Source organism: Lathyrus oleraceus, chromosome 6 (assembly GCF_024323335.1).
Source record: "Lathyrus oleraceus cultivar Zhongwan6 chromosome 6, CAAS_Psat_ZW6_1.0, whole genome shotgun sequence".
NCBI lineage: Eukaryota > Viridiplantae > Streptophyta > Magnoliopsida > Fabales > Fabaceae > Lathyrus > Lathyrus oleraceus.
This window is the reverse complement of record NC_066584.1, coordinates 76,043,232-76,061,231: the sequence shown is the minus strand read 5'-3', so window position 1 is coordinate 76,061,231 and position 18,000 is coordinate 76,043,232.

Below are 18,000 nucleotides of genomic sequence, written 5' to 3'. Positions count from 1 at the left end.
GAAATGATTATTTTGAAAGTCCATTTTTCCACCTCACTTATTTTAATTCATGCTACTTAAAAAATGCCATTTTGATTGGAATATTTTTGGTGAATTGTGATGAAAGATTTGGATAGAGCACATCAAATAGGACTTGTAGCAAAAAACCCCACCCAATTTGGCCAAATGGTTTGGAAGATATCTCACTTTGAAGTTCAAAAAAGTTTGAGAATGATTTGATCATAACTTGCCAACCACACATGATAAATGAGTGTTCTTGGACTTTTTGGAAATGGGAGAACAATATCTTCAACTTTCATGTTGGGCAAAAATTCATTTGAAGCTTGTATGATGATGTAATTTTGGGGAGAAGAAGTTTCCATTTTTGGCAAATTCCAATTACAGGTCAACTTTCTATTTTTGGAAATTTCTTGTCTGACTTCAAATTCTTCAAACTTGACCTTTGAAATGTTGAATGAGACTTATATGGACATGAATGAAACTTTTTCAAACCATTTCCCACCTTGAAATCCATAAAATCAGGCACAGTTGACCACAGTTGACCATAGTTAACTTTCTAGGGTTTTTGGTAGACTGAACACTGACTGATGACTTCTGAGCATCCAATACTTGACCAAATCACTTCCAAAGGACCCCTAGGTCATGTGAACATGTTGGACCAACCCTAGGGCCTTGTCTCAATGAAAACTGTACTTGCTTGCTTGATTGACTGATCTCCTGACCAGTTTGACCTAATTCTTCTGAATGGCTTGCACTTGGGCAAAGGGACAATGCAATGTTATGCAGTGGACTATGTTAATGTTATGACCTAGTATGAGAATGTATATACAAAAGGTAGGTGCAAATTTGAGGTGCTACACTAAGCATCATATTTGGATCCCCATGATCTTCACATGTCATTTTGATCAAGAAATCACCAAGAGTTTGAAGCTTGTTTGCCTTGGGAGCCCTAATTCATCTGGGTATCTTTTGTGGCTTCCTCAACAAGTTTCTTCAACATTTGATGAAATATTCCAAGGTATACTTCATCATCTTACACATATATGATCCTCCATGAGTCCCAAAAGTCAAGAGAATGTCAAGTTAGCAAGATGGTTCATGGTGGTTGACCAGAGAAAGTCAACTAGTGAAAACTGGGATTCCCTAGACCCTATCTCCTACAATTTTTGTCATATGAAAATGATTCCAAGAGAAAAGTTACTAAAAATGACATTCCAAACAACTTTCATGTAGAATTCAAGAGCTAGTTTTTCCTTGGAAGTCATTTTGTATGATGAAAGATTATAGGCCATTTTGTCTGAACCCTGGTTTGGAGGTCAACTTCCCAAGACCATAACTTGCCCATTTATTATGAGATGAAAGCCATTAAAATTCCATGATCAAATTCAAGTTGTCTACTTCAGCATTTATGTTTGGATGAACTTCAAATTCAACTTGCAAATGCATGTGCCAAGAGGAAACATTATAGGTCATTTTGGGCCCTTACCATTGAACAAGTGATTTTCCTCAATTTCTAAAATGCATAACTCCTTCATGCCAAATCCAAATGATGTCAAATTTGTGACAAAATTGAATAGATTTGAAATATCTACAACTTTGGTGAAGGAACGTTTTTCATTTGAAGTCCATAGAAAAAGTTATTCAAGGTGGAAGAAGTGAACATTTGACTTGGGACTTATAAAATTTTCAAATATGTTTGATTTCCCAAACTTCCACCTCAAAATTCATCATAATCCAAGCTTCAAATTAAAAAGTGTTCAACATAAAAGTTGTTCCCCTTGATCTCAACTTTCCAAAAAGTCTAATATCATCCCATTTGGATCAGAATTGAAGGACTTGCACCTAGGTGCAATGTGAGGTACCATTTGGAAGAAATTCATGATCCAATTCAATTCAACAATGCATGGCTTAATGCAACACCTTCAGCATGACATGTGCAGACTTTTGGATCTTTACAAATCATTCTTTGGGCTTTGTACACTTCCATGCAAGCTCATGATGAAGGTTGCTATTTTTGAACATTGAAATGGAAGTGTGTAGAAAGCAATGGCATTGGCTATAAATACAAGAGCAATGAGATCAGAACTGAATGAACACCCTGCCCAAGCTCTGCTAGACTGATCCAAACCCTCATTTCCATAGAATTTCTGAAGATTTATCTTGAAATCGAGCTTGAACTTCATCTTCTGTTTGGAAGTTCAAATTCTAGAAATTCACTTTCCTTTTCATCTCAATTGGCTTCTACAAGTAAGAGGAAGAGAAAGTAAGCAAATCTAAATCAAGATCAAGTGAAATTGGATCAACTCGAAGGTGATTTTTCAGAAACTTCATCTCTTCAATTCTCTCTCAATTCTTCACCATTCTTTGAGGTCAAATCGAAGCAACTCAGTTCATGATCCTCAAAATTCAAATCCATGTATCTTTTTATATACTTGGAATTGGAGAAAATTGAGGCCAAATTCGAGTTCCTGAGCATTTTTTCTTTAAATCTATGTTTTTTTTCCATTTTGGTGATGGTTGATGGTGGACCAGTCCGGTGAGGTCCACCGGAGAAGAAGACCGGAGCCCTAGCCCCGGTGATGTCTTGTCACACCTCTCAACCACATGATCCATTCAAAATGTTTTAATCTTAGCCCTTGGTTCTGATTACCAGGCGTACATCGTATTTGATTCTGTGCATGGTGGAACGCACGTGTGTGGCCATCAGATCTGCCATCCTAATTATTGAGGGAGATCTGATGGCCCCTGATTTTCCATATTTTCTGATTTTTCATTTAATTGTGTTATTTTGATTAATTCATATTAATTTCATTTTTAATCTAAAAAATATGAGACTTTCACCAAAAATCTTTAAATGTTTCCCCCTTTCATTTTCTGATTTAAAATGATTTTTTGGATTAATTTTGATATTTTTCATGAAATTTTTTGTCTAAGGTCTTTTGACCTTGTTTGACCTAGGATAAATCTCTTAGCCATTTATTTGGTGTTTTGAAGAGGTTTTAGGTTTTAACCAAACTAAATTTAATTTAAAGGCATTTTTAATTTGATTTTTAATTGAGTAATTGTATAGAAATTGTGTTGAGCCATTTTTATTAACTTGTGATGTTTGGGCCTTGGTCAAGGTTGATTTGACTTTTGTTAAGTTAAAATCATTGGATTTAGGGGATTGATGAAATGTACATTTCATCTCCCAAAATGAATGAATGATTTTAATTTGATAAAATTCCTCCCATGACCAATTTGTGTTTCTCTCATCTCCCCTCCCTCTTCATCTTCAATCCCATTTTATCCCATCCCTTTCATTGACCAATGAAATCTCAAAATCATAAGGCTAATTGGTTCATCAATAATCTTGTGTTAGATGAACCAATACAAGTATGGATGAGATAGGTCCATCCCTTTGATCTTTTTCTTTTAGTGTGTGGTATGTTTTAGGAGTTTGATTCATCTTACCAAATCTCTAACATGCATTAGCACCTAAATTTTTATTGCCCGGTCTCAAATAGTTATGACTTCTACATAAGTCCAATTACGATTGCTTAACATGGAGCTAAATTTGACCCTAAAGGCATAACATTCTAGTAGTGAGATTGTAAGTCTCTCATCTTTCATGTTATTGCGTGGAAACTTGGCATTTTTCCCTTCCTTTGGAAGATGTCTTGGTTCAAGGATCCATGCTTGTGAATAGATGGTTGAGTGTTCTCCAAAGAATGACTTAATAAATTGAAAGACAAAACTCGACTAACATCTAATTAACTTTGACTAACACTAACTATTATTAACTTTTCTTTACTTTCAAGTCATTTACTTTAATCAATTTAATTTCAAGTCATTTACCATTCATTTGTCATTTACATATCATTTAACTTGTTTATGTTTATGTCATTTTCACTTTGCTCATTTGAGTCATATATTGTGATTGTATATATTTATTTGTGTATTTTGCTTGTGTTTGTGGTTTTAGGATCTTAAAATACTTAATAAACAACAAAAACCCTAAAAAATGTTTGTGTGCACTGTTAGGTTTGATTTGAGCTTTTGGACTAAGAATTAGGCAATATTCCATATTGTCGCAACCTGAAAAATACAGTGTGCGAAAAAACAACCGGCGAAAGAGAATGACAGAAGAATCGCCACCGTGCGTTATTCATCCCAAAGGAGGGAAAGGAAACGCTCGAAGTAAACCTGAAAAAGGAAAGGACAAGACGGGGTCTCGCAACCAAATCTTGGGTTCGGGAGTCAGTTATGCGAAGGGAAGGTATTAGCACCCCTACGCATCCGTAGTACTCTACGGGATCCACTTTTGTAGTTCTTGTTTAAAGGGTGTGGGTTTATCTTGTGCTGTTTGCCAAAAAAACAAAAAAGGGTTAAATGAAAATGACTCGCGTGGATGTTGCATCCACTGCATACGTATCTCATCTGAATATGAGAATCAGAGTCTTCGTAGCTCGGCTGACCTATGGGTTGGGGGGATGTGTGCTCGCTAAGACATCGCGTCTTATGCCTACGTATCTCATCTGGAATGAGAATCAGAGCAAGTCGTAGTTCGGCTAACTACGGGGTTATGGATTGGGTTTTGGACGAACGACGTCACTACGCAATCTACCGGATGCTCGACCTTTGGAGACTTACTCGCCTGTAGTAGAAGGAGTAAACGTGTTGCTTTGGGTTTTAGGGTTTGGGATGCTCGAGGGCAAACAGGCAGTCCTTGACGAAGGAACCGCGCTACATGTGGGGATATGAATACAAAACACAAAACATGTATCTCAAAGTAAAATGCCACCAAGGGGCCCAAACATTGCCTCCTATCGAGGTCTTCCAGCTAAGAAAGCGATAAAGTACGAGAAAAGGAAAAAATTACCACACGGATAAAGATCCGAAGTTACAGCAATTAAAGGATTAGCAACCCTGAGATCTCTCCAGCTAGACCATCAAAGAAAATCAGTCAATACGATTAATCAGGATAAACCTCCGGATGGTATCCCTGCAAGAGTATGTGAGCCCTCGCGAAAACTCAACAGAAAGGTTAGACAAACAAGGTGAAATCCAGGGAGAACAATGCCATGGCAACGCAAAGACAGGTTAGAGAAACAAAATAGGGTAACCCAGAGTTGCCCCTAAATCAAAATGTAACCACATGAATAATTCCATCAAAATTCACAAAAGGCTCACAAAAAAGGTATCAAATTCACCCATAATACCTCATACATTTAGAGCATTCAAATTAAAGGCATAAAGATGATGGATATAGGGCAAACCTGATTGAAGAGCTTGATTGAAATTGAGTTGCACCCGTGAGGTTTACAAGTTGAGTTCCCTTCAGGGTTTGGAGGCTGCTCTGAGTTCTCTGTCAGGTCTTCTCTCACTATCTTTTTCCTCAGGGTTTTGTTCCAAGGAAACCTCAGAGTGTTTTGTTTCTCCTCAAAATCCCCCTTTGTTCTGTCTTCTTTCTCTCACTATCTTTTTCCAGTGAATCTCCCAGTGTAACTCCAAGTGTGTTTTCCTCTACTGAAACTTCAGTATTTATAGACTGATTTTCGTGGGTAGTGGGCTCAAATGAGGGAGACCCAAGTCCAAAATAATTTGTTATATTTTATTTATTTATTTAATTAATTAATTAATTATTTTTTTTTATTTTTTCGTTTTTTTTTTCATTTTTTTTTTTCGTTTTTTTTTGTTTTTTTTTTTTTTGTTTTTTTTTTTCCAGGAAAAATGAAGGGTAAATTTTGGGGTATTACAGTTGCCCCTATTCAATCAACTAGAGACCCGGAAAGAAGATGGCAGCTGCTTTCGTGCTTTCGAGGTATCAAGGGATTGAATACAATAAAAGCCCAAAAATTTGCACTGAAGTGAAGTGAAGTAACAATGTCTGTCAGAATCGGCAAAGAGGTGGTCTTGAAAGAAGAATCTGTCTGGTACGGTGAAAGTCAGTCTGAATACCGAAAAAGAATGTTAACTTGGATACCAAAATAAATGGTAACACAGAAATAACCATGGCCTGAATGCCGCTCATCAGTCTGAATACTGGAAATGACTTCGATCTGAACATCGGAAAATTGGCCTGAATGCCACAAGTCGCATCGACCTGAACGTCGGAAACTTCTTGGATCTGAACATCAGAAAGACTTGGCCTGAATGCCACTTCGATCTGAATATCGTGAAAACTGGCCTGAATGCCACTTCGATCTGAATATCGGAACACTAGCCTGAATGCCACTTCGATCTGAATATCGGAAAAACTGGCCTGAATGCCACTTCGATCTGAATATCGGAACACTAGCCTGAATGCCACTTCGATCTGAATATCGGAACACTGGCCTGAATGCCACTTCGATATGAATATCGGAAAACTGGCCTGAACGCCACAAGTCGCATCGACCTGACCGTCGGAAACTTCTTCGATCTGAACATCGGAACACTGGCCTGAATGCCACTTCGATCTGGATACTGGAAAACTGGCCTGAATGCCACTTCGGTCTGGATACCGGAAAACTGGCCTGAATGCCACTTCGGTCTGGATACCGGAAAACTGGCCTGAATGCCACTTCGGTTTGGATACCGGAAAACTGGCCTGAACGCCACAAGTTGCATCGACCTGATTGTCGGAAACTTCTTCGATCTGAATATCGGAAAACTGTCTTGAACGCCACTTCAGTCTGGATACCGGAACATTCATGCCTGTCAGTATCGGCAGAGATAGAGAATGATGATAGAGGCGGCGCATGGGCCAATGACACTTGCTGGGGATAACAAAGGTAAGTCATGAACAATCTTCAGTCTGAGTATTGGAAACAACTTCTAGCTTATCACTTGGGATACCGAGAATGTTTTATGCTTACATGCGTATGTTTGAATTTTTCAATGGCGTAATGCTCCATGAAAATGGAAATGGTACGCGATTTGGAAGGATGCAATGCAATATGATTCTACATGCAGGGATGCGAAATGCTGGGTAGAATGCCAAGCTGAGGCAAGGGGATCTACTGGGGAAATGATCACCATCTTCTGGACCCTGGCAAGGCTGTTGGAGATGTACAGCGCAAAGAACTCTGTGGGGAGATGACTAGCCATGCGGTGTTCTGGCCATATCGAGACTCTGATCGGGGAAAGAATGGCATTGGAAGCCTGCTGCTGAGGAAAGCTACAATGGTTCTGGCAACCATGATTTGCGAGAGATGACTCAGCAGGGGGAGCAAACACTGATACGGTACCGAGGTTCTGCTTCAAGGAAAGAAACCATGGATCTGGCATTGGGATTATCGATCTGGCATCGAACTCTAAGGAGCAGCCACTTCTGCTGGGAAGATAAAGTCTGGCACTGTCAACCCCGTTGGGGATATGTAGTCTGGTACTATCAACTCTACTGGGGAAGGTATGTCCTAAAACAACCGCTTGGGGAAGTACGATGGTGAGAAACTGCTGCGGATTTGAAGAATCCAACGCTTTGATCAGCTCTGCAGGGATAAGACACCGAATTTGTCTGTTGGTGACTTCACTGGGGAATATATTCACGATCATCTGCAGGGAATTTTAAGGAAATGCCCCGAGGGTATCTGTTTTGAATAGACGATCCAAAGCACTTAAAATTTACAGCAATTTTAAATGTTTATTAAGCATGTACCTGTAAAGCCCTTATGTGTCATGATGCAATGTTTATCAAAAATTCGGACGTCATTTTTGCAAACAAAACAGTAAAATGAAAATGAAAACAGAGATATACTGAATAACATGATTTTATTGATTGAATGGTCTCTGAATAGGCATTTACATTAAGAAGCAATCCCTGGAAAGAGGTAATCGCACAATAGATAAAAACAGAAATTAATCTAATGGCAATGTGAAATGTCTATTGGGTTCCAATTCTGCTATGACTTGTCCGTCTTCAAGATCCTCCAGATGATCAGCTTTCTGAAAGAGTGATTGGACTGTTTCCTATCCTTCAAAAATTTCCAGTCATTGGCACGAGATGAGATTCAGAACTACTCAGAACGCAGTCATTCGCTTAATCCCTAACGTTTGCCTGGATCGCCCTTTTCGGGTTTTCGATCCACCGGGATACCCATTTTTGCCTAAGTTGCCTTTTCAGGTTTTCAACTTACCGGGTGTACAATATTTTTTTATTTTTGTCCCTAATTTTTGCCCGAACCCTTTCATTTTCTTGGTTCGCCGGCTTTACATGTTTTTTGATTAAAGATTACATCATAACCGTTATCACTTAATTGACTTATGGATAATAAGTTATGCATTAATCCTTCTACATAAAGGACATCAGATATAGAGGGAAGAGTACCATTACCAATAGTTCCGGAGCCTCTGATCCTTCCTTTCTGATCTCCTCCGAAGCCTACAAATCCAGCGTCTTTAAGTTCCAGACTTTGGAACATAGACTTTCTTCCCGTCATGTGTCGCGAGCATCCAGAGTCCAGGTACCATGACTGGTGTCTGAACTTTGCTGCATAGGATATCTGCAACATAGACAATCTTATCCTTTGGTACCCAGAATCTCTTGGGTCCTTTCAGATTAGTTTTCCCAGAGTTTCTTATAACTTTGGGTTTTCTAGCATTTTTAAATTTTTGTTCTTGTGTGTGTGTATAGTGATATGAAAAGGGAGACTTAAGTTGGTTACTGGTAGAAGTTTTATCTTCCTTAGGATCATACCCAATTCCCTTTTTATTGTTCTGACTTACTCCATAAATCATGGATGCCATAATACTCCTATCTATCCCATTTTTCAGAAATTCTTGAAAGGCTTCTTCGTATTTATAAATTATTTTATTTGAAGTTTGTGGTGCTTGAGACAACGCTTCTTCTAATTCTAAGCTTTTTCTCTTTGCTCTATCTCTTTCTAATGTTAAAGATCTAATAGTATCTTCTCGTGCTAGAATTGTCATCTCAAGTTCACTACATTCTTCAGATTTTACTTTAAGACAGCCTTTAATGTTTTTAAACTTTTGTTTTAATTTCTGATATGAGCTAAGAGTTTCTGACAAACAAGATTCTAGATCAGATCGAGAAAGTTCAGAAAATACCTCTTCAGATTCTTCATCTGAGCTACTCCTGGATGTGGTAGCCATAAGTGCCACGTTGGCCTGTTCATCAGAGTCAGATTCTGATGATCCAGATTCACTATCATCCCAGGTAGCCATCAGTCCTTTCTTTGTCCTAAAGGTATTTTTCTTGAAGCTTTCTTTTCTAGAGTTGTCTTTCTTTAGCTTGGGACATTCATTCCTGTAATGACCTGTTTCTTTACATTCATAACAGGTAATATCTTTGTTAGATTTACCTTTTGAAGTTGATTCTGATCGATCCCCTCTGGGTCTTGGTCTTTTGAAGTTGTTGTTCCTCTTTTTCCAGAGTTGCTTAACTCTTCTGGTTAGTAGGGACAATTCTTCTTCATCATCAGAATCTTCTGGTTCAGAGTCGTCAGCATCTTCAGTTTCTGCCTGGAGAGCTTTGGTTCTGTCAGGTTTGCGTCTCTCAGGTTTGGACTTTAATGCTACAGACTTGTTCCTTTTCTGAGGCTCATCTTCCTCTAGTTCTATCTCATGGCTTCTGAGGGAACTGACAAGTTCTTCAAGGCTGATATTGTTCAGATCCTTTGACAGTTTCAGAGCAGTAACCATAGGTCTCCATTTCTTTGGCAGACTTCTGACTATCTTTTTGACGTGATCTGCAGTTGTATATCCTTTGTCTAGAACCTTGAGACCTGCAATAAGAGTTTGGAATCTAGAGAACATAGCCTCTATAGCTTCGTCATCTTCCATTTTGAAGGCTTCATACTTCTGGATAAGCGCCAGAGCCTTTGTCTCTTTGACCTGAGAGTTTCCTTCATGAGTCATCTTCAGAGAGTCAAGTATATCTTTGGCTGTCTCTCTGTTGGTGATCTTTTCATATTCGTTGTACGATATAGCATTGAGAAGTATGGTTCTGGCCTTGTGGTGATTTTTGAAGACACGTTTCTGATCTTCTGACATCTTATTTCTGGGAACTTCAGCTCCATTTTCTAAGACTGGAGGTGTGTATCCATCTGTGACAATGTCCCAGAGGTCAGCATCATAACCCAGAAAGAAACTTTCAATTCTATCTTTCCAGTAGTCAAACTTCTCTCCATCAAAAACAGGAGGCTTAGCATTGTAACTATCTTTTTCATTTGAGTGGGCCATAGTTTTTCTCGTACTGGATCTCTCTACACTGTTAAGTGTTTGATTAGAAAATCAATAACAGAGCCGGAGCTCTGATACCAATTGAAGGTGAGAAAAACAAGAAAGGGGGGTTTGAATTGTTTGGAAAAATAAGCGCTTTTTCAAAATGAAAACCACACAATGATTTTATACTAGTTCGCTTATAACACAAAGCTACTCCAGTCCACCCGGCCGAGGTGATTTCGTCTTCAACAAGGACTTAATCCACTAATCTTGAAAGATTACAAACAACGTCTAAGAGAAAGATCACTTAGTCCTCTCAAGTATACAGACTACACAGAGTCACTTGAGGAAATAAACAAACAATAGATAAAAGATTTATGTAATCTAGAGTGCTTCTAAGATAAGCAAGTATTACAATAGTAAGAACAAAGTGATTCACGTTATAAGCAAAAGCTTCGTGAAGATTTAGAGAGCAAGAGTGTTTTCTTGAGCGTTGATGTTTCAGTATAATTTTTCTTTGTATGTGTTATCTACTGAATGTTGATTTGCAGTCCTTTTTATATAGAAGAGAAGTAGTGGTTGAAACTGGTGGATATTAAAATGAATTTACGCCATCACTTAAATAGCTTCTGCAGGATAACTTTCTCTCCTTGAAATGACTACTTACCACATATAGTACCTTCTTTATTGAAATTGGAGATTAACGTCTCTTTCTGTATTAGGAAATCCATTTGCAAACCTTTACTTGACTTTAACGTTACTCTTTCATAATTAGCAATTCCATGATCAGAGTCTTCGTGTATCTGAGAATCTTGGAGTCTTGCTTTTGATGTTGATCTCTTTTGGATTCTGATGGATTCTTCAGATAGCGCTGAGAGTTTCTGGAGTTAGACATACCGTTGTTCAGAGTCAGAACTTCTAGAGCTTACTTCTTGTTTAGATGCTTCTGATACTTTGTTGTTTTGCTCATAGTTAGACTTTCTTGAACGTGTTTCTACTTCAGATGCTTCTTATCTTCTGATAATTTGTATCTGATCTGGTTATGTATCTGATGACATCATCAGATCTCTTCCTTCTTTCTTTAGAACCCTGCACACTTAGAAACTTTTCGTTAGGGTGCCATTTTTGGTTTCATCCTTTGTTATCATCAAAATCAAGGAATCTGTTGTAGAACAATTTTTGTTCTTACAAATATACGGTCCATCATAGTTAGGAGTCCACTTGCCCCTGTGATCTGTCTGAGGAGGAAGGATCCTTTTCAACACTAAATCTCCGACTTGGAAACAACAAGGACGCACCTTCTGATCAAAAGCTCTCTTCATCCGACTCTGATACAACTGCCCATGACAAATGGCTGCCATTCGCTTCTCTTCGATAAGACTCAGCTCATTGAACCTTGTCCGAATCCATTCAGCTTCATATAACTTGACATCCAACATGACTCTTAGAGAAGGAATCTCCACTTCAACAGGTAGGACTGCTTCCATACCATACACCAGGGAGTAAGGGGTTGCCCCGGTCGATGTACGTACTGAAGTGCGGTACCCATACAAGGCGAAAGGTAGCATCTCATGCCAATCTCTGTACGTGACGACCATCTTCTGCACAATCTTCTTTATGTTCTTATTTGCCACCTCAACATCGTCGTTCATCTTAGGGCGGTAAGGGGAAGAATTGTGATGCTGAATGTTGAAGTTTTGACACAACTCCTTCATCATTTTGTTGTTGATATTAGAACCATTATCAGTAATGATTCTTTCGGGAATCCCATAGCGACAAATGATTTCTTTCTTGATGAAACGGGCAACCACATGTCGGGTGACATTCGCGAACGACGCTGCCTCGACCCACTTGGTGAAATAGTCGATGGCAACAAGGATGAAGCGATGCCCATTGGAAGCAGTCGGCTCAATCTTTCCAATCATGTCAATGCCCCACATGGCAAACGGCCACGGCGAAGATATCACATTCAGAGGATTCGGCGGTACATGCACCTTATCAGCATAAATCTGGCATTTATGACACTTCCGAGCATACTTGAAACAATCTGATTCCATGGTCATCCAATAATGACCCGCTCTCAACAATTTCTTAGCCATTGCATGTCCGCCGGCATGAGTACCGAAGGAACCTTCATGAACTTCCTGCATTAACATGTCCGCCTCGTGTCTGTCCACACATCTGAGTAAAACCATGTCGAAGTTCCTCTTATACAACACATCGTCTTTGTTCAAGAAGAAACTGTCTGCCAATCTTCTCAAAGTCTTTCTGTCATTGTTGGATGCCCCTGCAGGGTACTCTTGATTCTTCAGAAAGCACTTGATATCGTGATACCAAGGCTTGTCATCGACTACCAGTTCAGCAGCAAACACATACGCGGCCCTGTCAAGGCGCATCACATCGATCCTGGGAGCATGGTTCCAACGAATTACCTTGATCATGGAGGATAGAGTAGCAAGTGTGTCTGCCATCTGGTTCTCATCACGAGGTATATGATACAATTTTACTGTTGTGAAGAAAGTCAAAAGTCTTCTCGTGTAATCTCTGTAGGGGACCAGAGTGGGCTGGAGAGTATTCCAATCACCATTCACTTGATTGATCACCAGAGCTGAATCTCCGAAGATGTCCAGAGTCTTGATTCTCAGATCAATGGCTTGCTCAATACCCAAGATACAGGCCTCGTACTCAACTTCATTATTTGTGCACTCAAAAGTCAAACGAGCGGTGAAAGGCATGTGGGCACCCTTCGGAGTAGTAATGACAGCGCCAATTCCACTACCTCTAGCATTGACAGCCCCATCAAACAACAAAGTCCACTTTTCGTTTGGATCAGGTCCCTCCTCAACAACTGGCTCTTCACAGTCTTTCATCTTGAGGAACATGATGTCTTCATCAGGGAATTCAAACTTCATCGGCTCATAATCATCAATCGGTTGCTCGGCAAGGTAGTCTGACAGAATACTACCTTTGATGGCCTTCTGTGATGTGTACTGAATATCATACTCTGTTAAAATCATTTGCCAACGAGCGACCCTTCCGGTGAGAGCTGGCTTCTCGAATATGTATTTCACTGGATCCATCTTAGAAATCAACAAGGTAGTATGGTTCAACATATACTGCCTCAGTCGGCGAGCAGCCCAGGCCAAAGCACAGCAAGTTTTCTCAAGCTGCGAATATTTGACTTCACAGTCGGTAAACTTTTTGCTAAGGTAGTATATGGCATGCTCTTTTCGACCAGACTCGTCATGCTGTCCCAATACACACCCCATCGAGTTCTCAGTCACTGATAGGTACATTATCAGAGGTCTCCCAGGAACTGGAGGTATAAGGATCGGAGGTTTCTGTAGATACTCTTTTATCTTCTCGAAAGCCCTTTGACAATCTTCATTCCACCTGATAGCCTGATCTTTCCTCAACAATTTGAAAATTGGCTCACACGTGGTTGTTAGGTGAGAGATGAACCTTGCAATGTAGTTCAACCTCCCTAAGAAACTACGGACTTGCTTCTCTGTTCTTGGCTCAGTCATTTCCTATATTGCTTTCACTTTGTCAGGATCCACCTCAATCCCTTTTCCGCTAACAATAAAACCCAGCAATTTTCCCGATCTCACCCCGAAAGTGCACTTGTTCGGATTAAGTCTCAGTTTGAATTTCCTCAAACGCTCAAACAGTTTCTGCAAATTCACCAAATGTTCTTCTTCTGTCTGAGATTTGGCAATCATATCATCCACATAGACCTCGATTTCATGATGAATCATATCATGGAACAAAGTCACCATCGCTCGCTGATATGTTGCTCCGGCATTTTTCAGACCAAACGGCATCACCTTGTAGCAGAAGGTGCCCCATAGGGTTATGAAAGTTGTCTTTTCCATGTCTTCTGGTGCCATCTTGATTTGGTTATAGCCAGAAAAGCCATCCATGAAGGAGAATACCGAGAACTGAGCTGTATTATCCACCAAAACGTCGATGTGAGGTAATGGGAAATCATCTTTAGGGCTAGCTCTGTTCAGATCCCGGTAGTCGACACACATCCGTACCTTTCCATCCTTCTTAGGTACTGGGACGATGTTTGCAACCCATGGCGGATAATTGGTGACTGCTAGAAACCCTGCATCCAACTGCTTTTGTACTTCTTCCTTTATCTTGACAGCCATCTCTGGTCTTGTTCTTCTGAGTTTCTGCTTGACCGGAGGACAACCTTCTTTGAGAGGCAAGCGGTGTACCACGATGTTTGTGTCCAGCCCAGGCATGTCCTGATAAGACCAGGCGAAGATGTCAACGTATTCTTGCAGCAATTCAATCAGCCCTTTCTTCACATTGTCTTCTAAAGCAGCCCCTATCTTGATTTCTCTCTTGGCGTCCTCGGTGTCGAGATTAATTACTTCAACAGACTCTTGATGCGGTTGAATGACCCTTTCTTCCTGTTTCAATAACCTGGTAAGTTCTTCAGGGAGTTCACACTCTTCATCACCCTCTTCTTCAGCTTGAAAGATTGGATTTTCAAAGTCGAAACGAGCCATAGCAGAACCGTTATCAATAGGATCCGGTGATGTGCATCTGCATGAGTGATGGTATGTGCTTATGAGTGTGAACAAGAAGTGAAAACTAAACAAAACATTGCCATTTTTTTATTTTGAAAAACTGCAAAAATAGAAAGACAGGGAACGAAATATTTGAATGCAAAAATACGTCCTTTATTTATGATAAAAATGCAAGTGTCACATAGATGGGCCCTACAATGAGTCATTACGCCCTGGGCGGAACGTAAGACTTGGATATGCATGAATAAACAAAGAAAATTACTCTTCAAGAAGAGTGACTTGGATAATCTCCTCAGAAGACCAATTGTTGATGACTTCACCCGGGATCCTCGGACGCACCCAGTTGTCAATGTCACAATCACTATCCCCATCTTCTTCGTTGACTGCAGAGACCTCACTGGGAATCACAAAATTAACAGGAACAACATCTGCGAATTCATCGGTAGCATCTTCAAACCCTTCTTCCTCAACCCCTTCCGCAGACTCTTGGACAGACAAACCCTCAACCTGGAGGATACCTTTGTCGAGCAAGGCCTGAATACCCTGCTGTAGTTTCAAACAACCTCCACTCTGAGTGGCACAATCCAAACAACCCTTCCCACAACCGGGGAAGACATCGGCCTTCAGCAAGCATCCTTTGATATCCAACAATGGAGTCTTCAACTTCAACACATCCTTAATGGACTTGGCTTCTCCCTCTACCAAATTAACGTTCGCACCACCATGCTGGGGCATGGGATTGTTGACGACATTCGGAGCTGGTGCAAGGTCGATGGCCTTTGAATCTATGAGGTCCTGAACTACGTGCTTAAAAGCTTTGCAGTTCTCAATGTTGTGGCCAGGTGCCCCAGAGTGGAAGCTACACCTAGCGTTGGCGTCGTAACCCACCGGAAGTCTACCAACAGGAGGAGCCAGAGTGCGCAATTGCACAAGTTGTAGTTGTTGAAGACTAGAAAGAAACTGAGCGTACGACATTGGAAGGGTGTCGAAACGCCGGTCCATCGTCCTTTGCCTCTGTTGATAAGCGGGTCTGTTACCCGGTTGTTGCTACTGTTGGTACTGAGCTGGTTGACGTTGTGATTGTTGTTGTTGTAGTGGTGCTGCAACTGGAATGGTCACCATTGCGGCAGTACCTGTTATGCAAGACATGCTAATGAATATGCAAATTCAATGACATGTTTATCAATTCCAAAGGTATTCTACCCCCTTGATTCCAGTCTCACATTTGATAAACAGTGTAAGGAAAGACTAAGCCGTTGATGAGAACCAAGAAAATTCCGACTAGAATCAAGTAGAAGATATAAACCCCATAGAAATGGATAAACATGTGTTAAATGATATGAATGCAAATGATGTGATGCAACGATGTGAATGCAATGCAGTGGCATGTCAATCAGGATTGCTGTATCTGCTTGAACATCTGTCAGGTTGCACTGTCTGGAGAGAAATTAAGAGCACACCAAACAAAGGTCATGGGATGGATCATGTTATCCTTAATATCAACCACCCATTTTGGCGGATTATGGTTTACACCTTATCAATACCCGAGTTTCATTGATATTAAGGATACCTGATCAGATCAACCATGAATCAAGGGTTTGTCGCAAGTCACGAGCATGGAGTTTAGGTTAAGAACCACCCAAAAGGAGTGTACTAAGGTTTAAACCTGCCAAACATGTTCTACAAAAGGTTCCCATAGTCATAATCCCATCTTTCGGATATTATCAGAGGAACGACTACTCGTATTCCAACAATAGTCTCAAGAGAGACTCTTATGAGTGTAGTATCGCGTAACAATCGTATCAAATCTTACACTTGAACGACTTTCGCACTACGTCCTACGAATAGGCCAAGATGGGTTTGGTAAACTAAGGTCCTTGGCTTCTTAGGTCTATATTGGAACAAGTAATGTCTAACCACAACTTACTTATGTGACATTATTGATCTCAACATGACCTCCACCAAGTGAATGGGCTTGCAAGTCAACTCGCTAAGGAATACTCCACACAAGTTGACAGGACTATGCCATTCTCCTATCTTAAGTGCACTCGAGTTCGGGTATAGAACTCATCTCACAAAGATCACCAAGCAGCCATAGCCAACCAACAGATACAACAATGATATGTACACAATGCAATAAGGTAAAGCAGGTAAATAAATAACTGTACAAAAGCATGAACACCCAATAAACAAACAAACTACAAAAGCTAGGAGGGACTCGCTTAGGGAAATCATTTCCCCAGCAGAGTTGCCAGCTGTCGCAACCTGAAAAATACAGTGTGCGAAAAAAACAACCGGCGAAAGAGAATGACAGAAGAGTCGCCACCGTGCGTTATTCATCCCAAAGGAGGGAAAGGAAACGCTCGAAGTAAACCTGAAAAAGGAAAGGACAAGACGGGGTCTCGCAACCAAATCTTGGGTTCGGGAGTCGGTTATGCGAAGGGAAGGTATTAGCACCCCTACGCATCCGTAGTACTCTACGGGATCCACTTTTGTAGTTCTTGTTTAAAGGGTGTGGGTTTATCTTGTGCTGTTTGCCAAAAAAACAAAAAAGGGTTAAATGAAAATGACTCGCGCGGATGTTGCATCCACTGCATACGTATCTCATCTGAATATGAGAATCAGAGTCTTCGTAGCTCGGCTGACCTATGGGTTGGGGGGATGTGTGCTCGCTAAGACATCGCGTCTTATGCCTACGTATCTCATCTGGAATGAGAATCAGAGCAAGTCGTAGTTCGGCTAACTACGGGGTTATGGATTGGGTTTTGGACGAACGACGTCACTACGCAATCTACCGGATGCTCGACCTTTGGAGACTTACTCGCCTGTAGTAGAAGGAGTAAACGTGTTGCTTTGGGTTTTAGGGTTTGGGATGCTCGAGGGCAAACAGGCAGTCCTTGACGAAGGAACCACGCTACATGTGGGGATATGAATACAAAACACAAAACATGTATCTCAAAGTAAAATGCCACCAAGGGGCCCAAACATTGCCTCCTATCGAGGTCTTCCAACTAAGAAAGCGATAAAGTACGAGAAAAGGAAAAAATTACCACACGGATAAAGATCCGAAGTTACAGCAATTAAAGGATTAGCAACCCTGAGATCTCTCCAGCTAGACCATCAAAGAAAATCAGTCAATACGATTAATCAGGATAAACCTCCGGATGGTATCCCTGCAAGAGTATGTGAGCCCTCGCGAAAACTCAACAGAAAGGTTAGACAAACAAGGTGAAATCCAGGGAGAACAATGCCATGGCAACGCAAAGACAGGTTAGAGAAACAAAATAGGGTAACCCAGAGTTGCCCCTAA